General features: G+C 35.2%; 1 long non-coding RNA gene across 1 annotated transcript in view; it reads right to left on the bottom strand.

Moving 5' to 3' along the window:
- Positions 1-4664: 4664 nt before the first annotated feature.
- LOC122231038 overlaps positions 4665-12461 on the bottom strand; it is an 80457-nt gene continuing 72660 nt past the window's right edge. The window contains exon 3 of the long non-coding RNA XR_006208147.1: positions 4665-4734. This is a non-coding gene — a long non-coding RNA (uncharacterized LOC122231038). The remainder of the gene's footprint in view (positions 4735-12461) is intronic.

Genomic DNA, 12461 nt, shown 5'->3' with positions numbered 1-12461 from the left:
TGAATGTAAATAAAGTTTCTACACTTCACTCTAAGTAGTAAAATGTTTTTTGTTTTGTTTTGTTTGAGAGAGAGATGGAGAGAGCATGAGCAGAGGAAGGGCAAAGAGAAAGGGAGAATCTCAAGCAGGCTATGGACTGTTGGCAAAGAGCCTGACATGGGGCTCGATCTCATGAACCATGAAATCATGACCTGAGCTGAAACCAGAGTGGGACACTTAACTGACTAAGCCACCCAGGTGCCCCAGAAGTAAAATTTTTCTATCAGTAGATTGTGATAAGTTTTATCTGTCTGTTTTAATAACCAAAGGAGCCAGTAAGAAAATGATATAAAACAATATACTCAATACTATAAATAAATCAAGATGGAGTTCTACCAAAAATACTCAAGTAACTCACAGTAAGGCAATAAAAGGGAAACAGAACTGAGAACTAGAAAAAAAACAAACAGAAAGCAACTAATAAAATGATAGATTTAAGTCCTAGCATATTAATAATTACATTGAATATGATGGTTAAATATAGATCCAACTATATTTCATCTACCAAAAACTCATTTCAAATACAATGATACAGTTATACTGAAAGCAAAAGGATAGAAAATGATACATCATTCGGGTATTACTTTGGAAAACGAAGTAAGGCAGGGATGGCTATACGTGATCAGATAATACAGACTTCAGACCAAAGAAAATTATTAGGGATAAAGAGGGACTTCATATGTTGATAAAAGTATCAATTCATCAGTACAGCATTATGATCCTAAATATATATACACAAAATAACAAAGCTTTAAAGTACATAAGCAAAATCTGTTACAGCTGAAAGGAGAAATTAAGAAATCCACACATATACTTGTGGATGTCAACACAATCCTTTCAGTGATTATGGAAGTATAAGACAGCATATTAGGAAGGATATACAATAAATGAACAGCACAATAAATACTAGTAATCACTTTCTTATGATATTACTTAAGAAAAAAATATATGTGTATTTAATAAAAATACAATTCACCAGTATAATTATATATGATGTACCTTAAAAAAATAATTATGCTGAAAGTATTCTCTGAGAGGTAAGAACTAGAATGAGAAAAAAATACTTGTAAACAAATAATCTTTTGACATGTAGGTAAATATAAAATAAACCCTGTTTCTATAAAATGATGATAAAGATGATGATGATGATGATGATGATACATTAAAGGAAAGTGCAATACAGTATACACATCCATATATGTGAATGTCTGTAATATTTATGTGTATGTGTACATACATATGGTAGAAATCTACATAACTCCTCTTAGAAATTAGCCAATTTTCATCACATTGAGCACTTTAAATATACTTTTTGGGGGGCATCTGGCTGATTTAGTCAGTTAAGCATCAACTGTTGGTTTTGGTTCAAGTCATGGCCTCACAGTTGGTCAGTTCAAGACCCACATCGGGCTCTGTGCTGACAATAGACAGCCTGCTTGGAATTCTCTCTCTCCCTCTGTCTCTGCACCTCCCCTGCTTGCTCCTTCTCTCTCTAAATAAATAAATAAATAAACTTAAAATTTTTAAAAAATATATACTTTTCTTAATTTTTGATAGATAAAACAGACAAAAATGTAGTAATAGAGAAAATTTCAACATCATAATAAATAAATTTATTAATCTTTTATGGAACACTTCAATTAACAATTAGAAAGGAATCTTTTATATTTTATTTTCTCTTGAATACAATGTTTCAAAAATTGAAATTTTTGAAATTTTGAAAATTGACTCCACAACAACTCAAAAAAGAATTGCAAAGATTTGGTATCATGCATATATTTTTAAAGCACTGCAATTAAATTAGAATTACTTATTATTTTTTTCTTTTTCAAATTTTTATTTAGATTTTATTTAGTTAACTTATAGTATAATATTGATTTCAGAAGTAGAATTTAGTGGTTCATCACTTACATATAACACCCAGTGCTCAACCCAAGTGCCATCCTTTTTTTTTTTTAATTTTTTTTTTTTTAGTGTTTATTTAATTTGAGAGAGAGAGAGACAGAGAGACAGAGTTCCAGCTGGGGAGAGGCAGAGAGAGAGAGAGAGAGAGACAGAATCTGAAGCAGGCTCCAGGCTCTGAGCTGTCAGCACAGAGCCCACTGTGGGGCTGGAACTGACAAACTGTGAGATCATGACCTGAGCCGAAGTCAGACACTTAACCAATGGAGCCACCCAGGTGCCCTACAAGTGCCATCCTTAATACCAATCACACATTTAGACCATTCCCCTCCCAGATCCTCCCCAACGATCATTTGTTCTCTATAGTTAAGAGTTTCTTCTGGTTTGCTTCCCTCTCTTTTTTTCCTTTTCCCCTATGTTCATCTGTTTGTTTCTTAAATTACACATACGAGCGAAATCATATGGTATTTGTCTTTCTTTGACTGACTTCTTTTGCTTAGCATAATACGTTCTAGCTACATCCCCATTGTTGCAAATGACAAGATTTCATTCTTTTTGATGGCTGAGTAATATTTCATTGTGTATATATACCACATCTTCTTTATCCATTCATCAGTCAATGGAAATTTTGGCTCTTTCCATAATTTGGCTATTTTTGATAGTGCTTCTATAAACATTGGCTACATGTGTTCCTTAAAATCAGTATTTTTATATCCTTTGGGTGAATACCTAGTAGTGCAATTGCTGGGTCATAGGGTAGTTCTATTTTTAACTTTCTGAGGAACCTCCATACTGTTTTCCAGAGTGGCTTCACCAGTTCACATTCCCACCAACAGTGCAAGAAGGTTCCCCTTTCTCCACATCCTTGCTAACATTTGTTGTTTCCTATGTTGTTAATTTTAGCCATTCTGATTGGTGTGAGGTGGTATCTCCATGTAGTTTTGATTTGTGTTTCCCTGATGATGAGTGATGTTGAGTATCTTTTCATGTGTCTGTTGGCCATCTGGATGTTTTCTTTGGAAAATTTTTATTCATGTCCTTTGCTCAATAAATTGGAATTTGCTTTGGGGCTCCTGGGTGGCTAAGTTGCTTAAGCGTCTGACTCTTGATTTTGGCTCAGATCATGATCTCACATTTCATGGGATGGAGCCTTGCATTCGGCTGTAAGCTGAAAGCATGGAGCCAGCTTGGAATTCTCTCTCTCCCTCTCTCTCTGCCCCTCCCCCATTCACATTCTCTCACTCTCTCTTTTAAAATAAATAAACAAAATTTTAAAAATAAATTAGAATTTCTTTTGAAGATAGTACAAATCATAACCATATGTTGTGAGTTAAATCGTGTCCCCCTCACCCAAAAGACATGTTGAAATCTTAATGCCAAAATATCTACGCATATGACCTAATTAAGTTAAAACAATGTTATTCTGGATTAGGGTAAACCCTAATCCAAAGACTAGTCTTCTTATAAGAGGAGGGAAATTTGGACACAAACATGCAGAAGGTTGGACAACATGAAGACACAGACACACAAAGAAGAATGGCATGTGAAGACAAAGGCAGAGATTAAAGAGATGCATCTATAAGCTAAGGAACACCAAAAATTTCCAGCAACCACCAGGAGTTAGGAGGAAGAATGGAACAGATTCTCTCACAGAAACTCCAGGGTGAACCAATCCCGCTGACACCTGGATTTTAGTTGCCAGTACTGTGAGATAATCTTTTTTGTTGTTTTAAGCCCCCCAGTTTACGGTGACGTATTATGACAGCTCTGGAAAACTAACACCATACTTCTGGATATGGTAAACACATGACGGGTTGAACAAGAAGTTGTAATGAAAGTTTAAAAACACTAAAACCAACAGCTTCTTAATAAAATTCAACTGCACATGGGAAATTCACCAAGACAATATACTAGATCATAAACAGATTTTCAATTACTTTTAAGGGATTATACATACATACATATATGCTCTAACTGCAACTATATTACATTAAAAGCCTATAAGATACCTAGGGGGCACCTGGGTGTTTCAGTCACTTAAGCGTCTGACTTTGGCTCAGGTCATGATCTCACAGTTTTCGGGTTCAAGCTCTGTGTCAGGCTCTGTGCTGACAGCTCAGTGCCTGGAGCCTGCTTCAGATTCTGTGTTTTTCTTTCTCTCACTGCCCTCCCTGCCCCCTTGTACTCACTCATTCTCTCTCTCTCTCTCTCTCTCTCTCTCTCTCTCAAAAATAAATAACATTAAAAAAGAAGATACACAGGATAACCTTAAATATTTGGAAATTAAGCAAACATTTTCTAAAGAATCTGTTTGTCAAAAAGTCACATGAAGTATTTTTAAATAAATCGTAATGAAAATATAGCATATTAGAACTTATACTGCACCTAAAGCATTCTAGGGAGGAAAATTTATAATTATAAAAAGTCAAATCACTTATTGCAAACAGTTTAAAATTATATATCTAAATTTTACGGTTAAAAATAAGAAGAATAAATGAAATTAGAAGTAAGCAATAGAAAGGAAACAATATACCTGAAGTAAGCAATAGAAAGGAAACAATATACCTTTGCTTCCCCTTACTGAACTTCTGAAACTCTAACTGCTCACAACAAGCCCTCCAGGATCTCTTTATCACTTGCCTCCTGAAAACATAGCCACTAATGTATAAATCTTTTTACCACCCATCCTACCTTCCTGAGTGCTGATTATGAGCCTCTCGGGAGGAGCCTTCTGCAGAGTGTGTAGAACTCTTCTGTTTGTGGAGGTGGAATGAGACCAGGAAGTCTTCTTCCCTGTGGGGAAACAGGTTCAATAATTCCTTATATTTATATAAATGGATTAAGAAAGCTTAGGGCAGAAAGCCGCCACCACAGGACAAAAGCGCCCAAGGTTAGTTAGGAAGATAGTATAATGGGATCCTGAGTAACTTGTTATATCATGTGCAGGGAATTACTTTCCATCTGGCACCAATATACTTTGATCACAAACCCCACTTGCCCCCCAGACCCTTTGTTTCTTACACACAAGTTAACAATTACTTTCTGATTGTCTTCTTCATGTTCACTACATGTGTTAAGATCTTGTTTTCTTCACGTTCACCACTTGTGAAGGATCTTAAGTGCTCAATAAGAGCTCTCCTGTTTGGGACTCTCATCTCCTTCTGTATGTTAGCCTCTCTCATATTCAATTCTGTGTCTACTCTCTTGCTGGACAAGAGAGAACTCCAGACTCAGTCTGCAACACTTCCCTTGTGGGCCAACAGAAAGATTTATAAAATTGAGGCAACACAGAGCTCATGGCCAGGGCTGAGAGAGATGGCATTCCTGAAACCATCTGTCAAAGAATATGAAGCTAGAAGGGAGAGAGTTAAAACTTTACCGATTTCTCTACATTGAAAAAAAAAACCTGGGGGTGCCTGTGTGGCTCAGTGAGTTAAGCATCTGACTTCAGCTCAAGTCATGATCTTACGGTTTATGAGTTGGAGCCCCAAGTCAGGCTCTGTGTGACAGTTCAGAGCCTGAAGCCTCCTTTGGGTTGTGTTTGTGTGTCTTTCTCTGCCTCTCCCCCCACTCACACTCTGTCTGTCTCTCTCTCTCTTTAAAAAATAAATAGACATTTAAAAAATCTGTGCAGCATACCACTGAAATCCAAGGGAAGAGCAGACATGGCAGTGGACATGAACAGAGTGACATTTGCATGCTGTCTCTTTTTTCGTCTTCAAATATTTAATTTTATTGATATTAAAATATGTATTCTGAGAGTTTTTAAATTAAATATCCATAATAATACAGTTATTTTGGAAATTATACCGAACTACTTATTGAGAAACATCATTGTTATTTTATCTTGTGTGAGAAATCTATCATCTTAGTTTGGTTGTAATATTTAAAGCCAACAGAACATGTGTATCCTGCACAGTGCTGAATAGTGGTGGTCAATAAATGTCCACCACTATTAATTAAATGATGGCGTAAGCTTAGAAGAGATTTGTTTCTCAGGATGCTATAAAAAATGAATTCACTCTTTTCCCTTCTCTGATCTACTGATCTACTGTCAGGGTTCCTTGTGTCTAAAATAAATGAAAAATCAGAAAGCACTGAATACCTGTTACCTTAGCCCATTCTTCTTAGAACCCTAGAACAAAGAGGAGGTGGAATGGATTTATAGGACAATAGGAAGATATTTAGTACAGTTCACTATGTAAAATTTCAGGATCTACTCTTGGATTTTTTTCTATATTGAAAGTCTTTTTCTACATTGAAAAGCCTAATTCAGAGGAAGTACCAAGTTCGAAACACAACTATATTGTTGATATTAGTTCAGCTAAACCCTATCTGAAAATTAAATGTCAGTCACACATAGTGGTTTTTATATAAGATTGTGGAGTAAAACAGGGATGATGATAACAAGAGAGTAATATGGAATATAGTTCCCATATTGTTCCTACCTCTGATGCTGACATAATTACTAATAATGTCTGCCTTTTTCCATTGCACATTCAAATGTCCCCTTAGTATCTAACATTTTATAACATCTACTTTACTTGATCATGTGTCCCATGCCTTTATTCATATAGCATACAATTCCTTGTGTTCTTGTATTTATTGGATTTCTGAAGTTTTTCTTTGACTAATATCAGGCAAAAGAATAATAAGGAGCACCCAAATTAATCTCATTTTGTTACAAACACTTTGCTCCATATTAAAGTGCAAAAATGTTCACAATCCTCCACTTTACCCCAAATGCACACATCTTTGCATTGTAATGTCGCAGCTCCTTTCAGCAATAAAATGAATCTTTTCTTTATCCTTTTACTATGGGCTAGACTTTGGATTTGTTTTGGCAATACATATATGAGAATTAATATTGTGTGAGGTTTGAATCCGGGCCTCAAAATACCATACAAAAATTGTATGTTTCTTCCCTTGTTCCAGAAATTTTGTTGTCATTGGAACAAGGCTTCACTAGCCTAGTAGAGGATGAAAAACTATGTGGAGAAACAGACACTCAGCCAAAAGCCAGTCAACCCTACAGAAGCAGAGCTTTCTTGCTGAGAAGTCAACATCAAAGCTGATTTCTAAAGACACATGAATGAGCTCAGCTGACATCAGAATTACCCAGTTGAGACCAACTGCTGATCATGTGAAGTGAGTTTAAAATTAGAATTTTTAAGCTTGTGAGTTAATATCAGTATATTATTTCATTTTCTCTTATTTTATAGCTTATTTCTCAGCCACAAGTCTCCAGCTAGCACCATAACTCGTTCTTCAGCACCAGTAAATCATTCTATTAAGCCCAGTCTTTATGGGTATGGGAACACAAAATATGACAAATGAACTCCATACCATGAGTGCATTGCTATACTTCTTTGGTCAGATATGATGTGTGTGAAATATGTTGATGGATAAAGGATGGTAAAGTTTCGTGTGTGGTGGTGTTAGAAGAGCCTTTGAGGGCAACAATGGCAAATCCATACTCAGAATGTGATTCAATATGTGTGAGAAGAGATACCTTTCATTTGTATTGTGTTTGGAGTCCAATGTAATTGACCTGCCACCTGGTAGTTAGCGGGAATCCCACTGAGATAATGCCATATCAAGTAAAATGATGGCCAATGATGGCCAAGAAGTGTAACATTTACATTAACCAGTGAAGTTTGCATCAGCCAAGTAAACAAGTTAAAAGATGTAGAAATCAGCACCCATGCATCTCAAAAGACTTCAGTTGGCATGCTGACTTCTGCCATTCTCTCTATAAATATGGCATTGCTTTTGTTTTATATTTGTGGCTGAAAGAAAGACTCAAATATAATGCTTTCAACTTGAGCATTTTTTTGCCATAATGTCTCTCACTCCATGGTTTAGGAAACCAAAATGGAAATTCTGCCATGTAGTAAACATATAAATTTTGACTATTCATTTCAGAATTGAGGAAATAATTTGAAGAGGAAACCATAGTCCCACTGAAATTACTTGGACTCAGGCCAAGAATCCATTTACCAGATGACTGCCACAAATCTTTGCACTGAATGAAAAACCATAGTAGCTTTTGAGGTGGCCAAAGGTCAGCTCACATTCAAAGTCTATATCTAACAACTCCTAAAAGGTTATTAGAATAATCATTACTGTGGACAGGTTAGTGTTCTGCTCAGCAGACCTCAACAGACCTAGGGCCGTTCTTGCTATATATGTCAAGCAGTGCTTTTAGAAGCTGAATTTCCATTTAATTCCTAGGTGCCCTGAGATCATTTAACCATTGTCACAAATCCTTGAGCTTAAAACACCTAATTAACTTTATGCCAGTGTAGTTTAATTGTGGTAATTGCATTCATGCTGTCCCTCATGGTTTACTGTTGCCAACTGGCCTGTGTCCCTAGGTTCTATTATCATCATGACATCAGGATGCCTGTGTCTCGTGTAGTATCACCCTTAGTCAACACTGATGTACAGAGAGCTTTTCAAGGGTAAGGGAGTATCTCTCAAAAAACAGTGGTCTTAATATTTGGTTATGGAAGGCCCAGCAGGGAGTTATTTTTAGATGCAGCTGAGAAATGTGCACTCAATTGATCCACTTCAACATCCCCATATTCACATATTCCTAACTCTTTAGACTGCATTCACTTCAATATCACAAGGAAATTACAGCGTTTTCATGTTATTAATTAATGTCATCATTGAGCCTGCCTTTGAATAGCCCATCTAATATACTATTGCTTCCTGTTAATCAAATCAGCACTTTAAAGCTTAAATGCTTTTCAATATATTTGACTGAATCAAGTCTTTGTTATGTTTCCTTTGGTCTATTACACTAGAATCACTTCCACAATTGCTCCCAGTCTTATGCCAATACAGATCCTAGAAATCTTATAATTTTTTCAATGTCAAGGTGATTTTCTCCTGGATCAGGACTTGTGCTTCTTTAGCAGGATTTTATTAGGTTTGATTTTCATTAGGGACTTGAAGACAATGAAAGGAATAAAAGGTAATGTGGGTGCACCTAAGAATAACTGACCTCAGTTTGTAAAGATAATGCCTTGCATGTAACCATCAAAATGTTGGCATGCAGAGATCAGATTCCTGGGTAGGAGTGGGGGCAAAGGAAATTTAGGAAAAACTGGACATACAAGGTCCTTAAACTCATTATAATTCAGGAGCTGAGGGACCTCTTCAAAGATTTTGGAAATATCTCTGGTTTCTATGCATATTAACTGTATATTGATAACTGCTAAATTTTTGTTCTCTGTGTTTGTTCTCTAGAACTGTACGAAGAAATCAGGTGAATCTGCTATCTTTATAATCACTGTAGTTGCCATAGCAACTAAGTACCACAATGACTTGTTCTCTAAATATTATCCCTTCTACCTATAATTCATCCCAAGTTACCACTGGTGATAATTTGAGCAATTCTGAGATCGCTTCTACTACAGATTAATCCTGTTTGTTCCAGTAATGTGGCTTGAATATGTGTTTGCCTTCAATATTTGAACAACCTGACACAAATACATGCTTCCTGGGTTATTTGTAATACCAATTTTTATATCAAATGCAATAAAGATAGCCCTACCAAATAAGAATTATTATAAAGGATTAATTTACAAAGATGTGGGTGGGGTGAGGGTAAATGCAAGGATTAATGCACGAACCCAAGTCTAGCAAATTTCAGTTATCACTGCCCACAAGTATGAAGGAACAAAGACAAGGTAGAGATATTAGAATTTAGAACAAGAGTGTAAAACAGGGTAAGGTATCTTGAGAGGAGCAGTGACCTCTGCCCAAGGAACACAAGAAATTCAAGTCAAACTCACAAGGGGAATTAGGGAAATAACTACTTAGATCCAACTGGAAGACCGAGGGCACAGGAGCACATTGATATAACTAATCATGGAGAGTACCTACTGAGGCAGAGAAAAGAAGGAAATAGGTGGATAATGAATCTAGAAGAGCAAATGAAAGGCATCTCCTATGCCTTTATAATACTTTTATTCAAAATAAATACAGTTGGAGCTGTTAATAACTGAGATCTTAGGGGAAATTTTGGAGGGCTAGAGTAAATGGTACTTGAAATAAGAATGCACGGTCGGTATTTTTCACACATCCTATGGAGGTATTGTTACAAATATGCATACAGAAAAATCATCAAACACATGCACACACACACACACACACACACACACACACACAGAGTCTAGAAAAGAGGTATATTCAACACCCCCAAATAGGATCAAGGCCTAGAGTTGTAACATCATTTATTGCAACCTTATTTCAACATTAAAGATATGTTCATATTGTTTCTTTAAACCTATTTCCAGATTATCAATTGGTATTGATGGCCAATCATTTTCAGAGGCATAGGATTATGCAAAGACATGTTCTTGCGAGTAATACCAGAAATAATGGGAATGTGGGAAATGTTTAAGTACACATGCATTCCATTTCTAGAGCTTCTATACCACCTTCCTGTGAGGCATAATTCTCCTCTTACACTCAAACAAGACTCAACTCTTTTAGGGCATTTTCATTAATGGGGTGTGTTATATCCCACTGTTTTCTTTGGGCCAGCAACCCTTTTAAGAACTGGCAATTGTTTAAAAACCTTAGGCTTAGTCACTTTTTATTTAGGCTTACTACTCTAAGTCTAGAATTATATCTTTAAACAGATGGACATTTATTCACTCAAAATATTTAAGATAGCCATGAGTTATTTATTTTTAATTCTTAACTAGGGTTTAAAAAATAATGAATAGTTCTGCTTTCAAGGCAGAACAAAACATGTATTTGTAAATTCTGGTAATTGCTTAATTAAGTTGAAACATTTGATGAATATGTACATGGTGTCAGGCACTCCTCTTACCAGCAATGATATAATGGTGACCAAAACAGTTAAAATCCCTGCCCTCATAAAGCATCAGTTGTCATGGATACCCGCATTCTGATGAAATGCAAGAGCATTTGGTACCAAAATGGATCCACATACTTTGTCAGTTCCTTCACATGAAGAAGGTATTATACAAACAAGTAAGTGGGTATGGGTATTGGGTGGGTATTGTGTGGAATGGAAAAGAGGATTCGATGGCATAATTAAGTTTCTATGCAAAGAGAACATAGAAACTACGGAAATAATACGTAATGATGGTAAATGATTAGAAGATTACAATAAAATATTTTTAAAATAACTTATGTGCCCATACTCAGAAAGAAGTTAATTTTTTTGATATCTAGAAACATATATTTATATATCTACATATACATATATAAGTAGCTAGGAAGACAGATATCCAATCATCTATATGTGCAATACAGATAAATATTTTTTCCAAAGTATGACATACTATGAAAAACCATTTACAATAGGATGTTTTTACCTTGTAACAATAGCTAATAAATGTTTTTATCTATTTACTTATTATAAAATGTTCTGATTAATACACTTTTTATATGCACATTTACTTCCAGACTCAATTAGCTTCTTCAGCTAAATTCCTAAAATTGAGAATGCATTGTAAACACTACATACTGTAAAACTGCCCACCATAGGTGGATTTTGAGGCACTTCCCAGTGTGGAAGTAATTGGCATTTTTATACTTTTGATTCTTTACAATCAAGGAAAGTTTATATTTCAATTTGCTCACTTGTTCTCATTTGTTTCATAGAAGTTTGTTAGTTTTGTTATATGCCATTTCATTTCTCATAAAGCCCGTTAAGATATTTTCCACAGACACCTTTTATGATTATATTATTCTTAATATTGTATTTTAATGACACTTTATTAAATAACATAGATTATTTTTTATTCTGTATTAAGTAACCACTTACCAATTAATATTTTAAATTCTATGTAAATTCTATTTGACCTTAATCATTCATCTAGGGAAAAATTTATATTAAATGTATATAAAAGTTTTCACCAGCCAGTTGAGTATACTAATTCGCATCAACAGATGGCAAATAGATGTCAGGATATGAACAAAGAGTATAGAAACAGCAATATCGAAACTGCCCTGGCCTTTACTTTCAATATCACATGGGAAAATTCACTTTTTAATTGATGCTCACTCTTAGAGTGGATCTTTTATTGTTTTTCTAGATGCTTCTCGTTATTGCACTGAACTTTCTGTGGATCACTGAGTTATCCTCCGAACATTATACCTTAAATGACATCAAGAAAATGCTGAATCAGCACTTAAATTTGATCTCTCAATTGAGATAATAACTTAGTAACAAACACTTATTGAACACTTACCTGGGGGAAGCACTATACTAAGTGCTTTATATTTTTATGCATCATTCCAATTTGGTGCTAAAATAATCCACTTTGGTGATACAGAAAATAAGGGCCAGAAATTTAAATAACTTACTCAATACTCTCACTAAAGAAAAGTGAAAGCCTGGCTTTTTTGGATTCTAGTCCTTCTGTTCAGACCTCTCGACTGCACTGTGTGTGTTTAATAACACGGCTTAAGGAGGCAAAAGAAAATCTATATTTAGTAATGTGAATAATAAGTAAAATCTTACTTTTTCA

The sequence above is a fragment of the Panthera tigris genome, chromosome A1 (assembly GCF_018350195.1).
Source record: "Panthera tigris isolate Pti1 chromosome A1, P.tigris_Pti1_mat1.1, whole genome shotgun sequence".
In the NCBI taxonomy this organism is placed as follows: domain Eukaryota; kingdom Metazoa; phylum Chordata; class Mammalia; order Carnivora; family Felidae; genus Panthera; species Panthera tigris.
The sequence above is the reverse complement of the archived record's forward strand: the minus strand, read 5'-3'. Positions and strand labels throughout refer to the sequence as shown.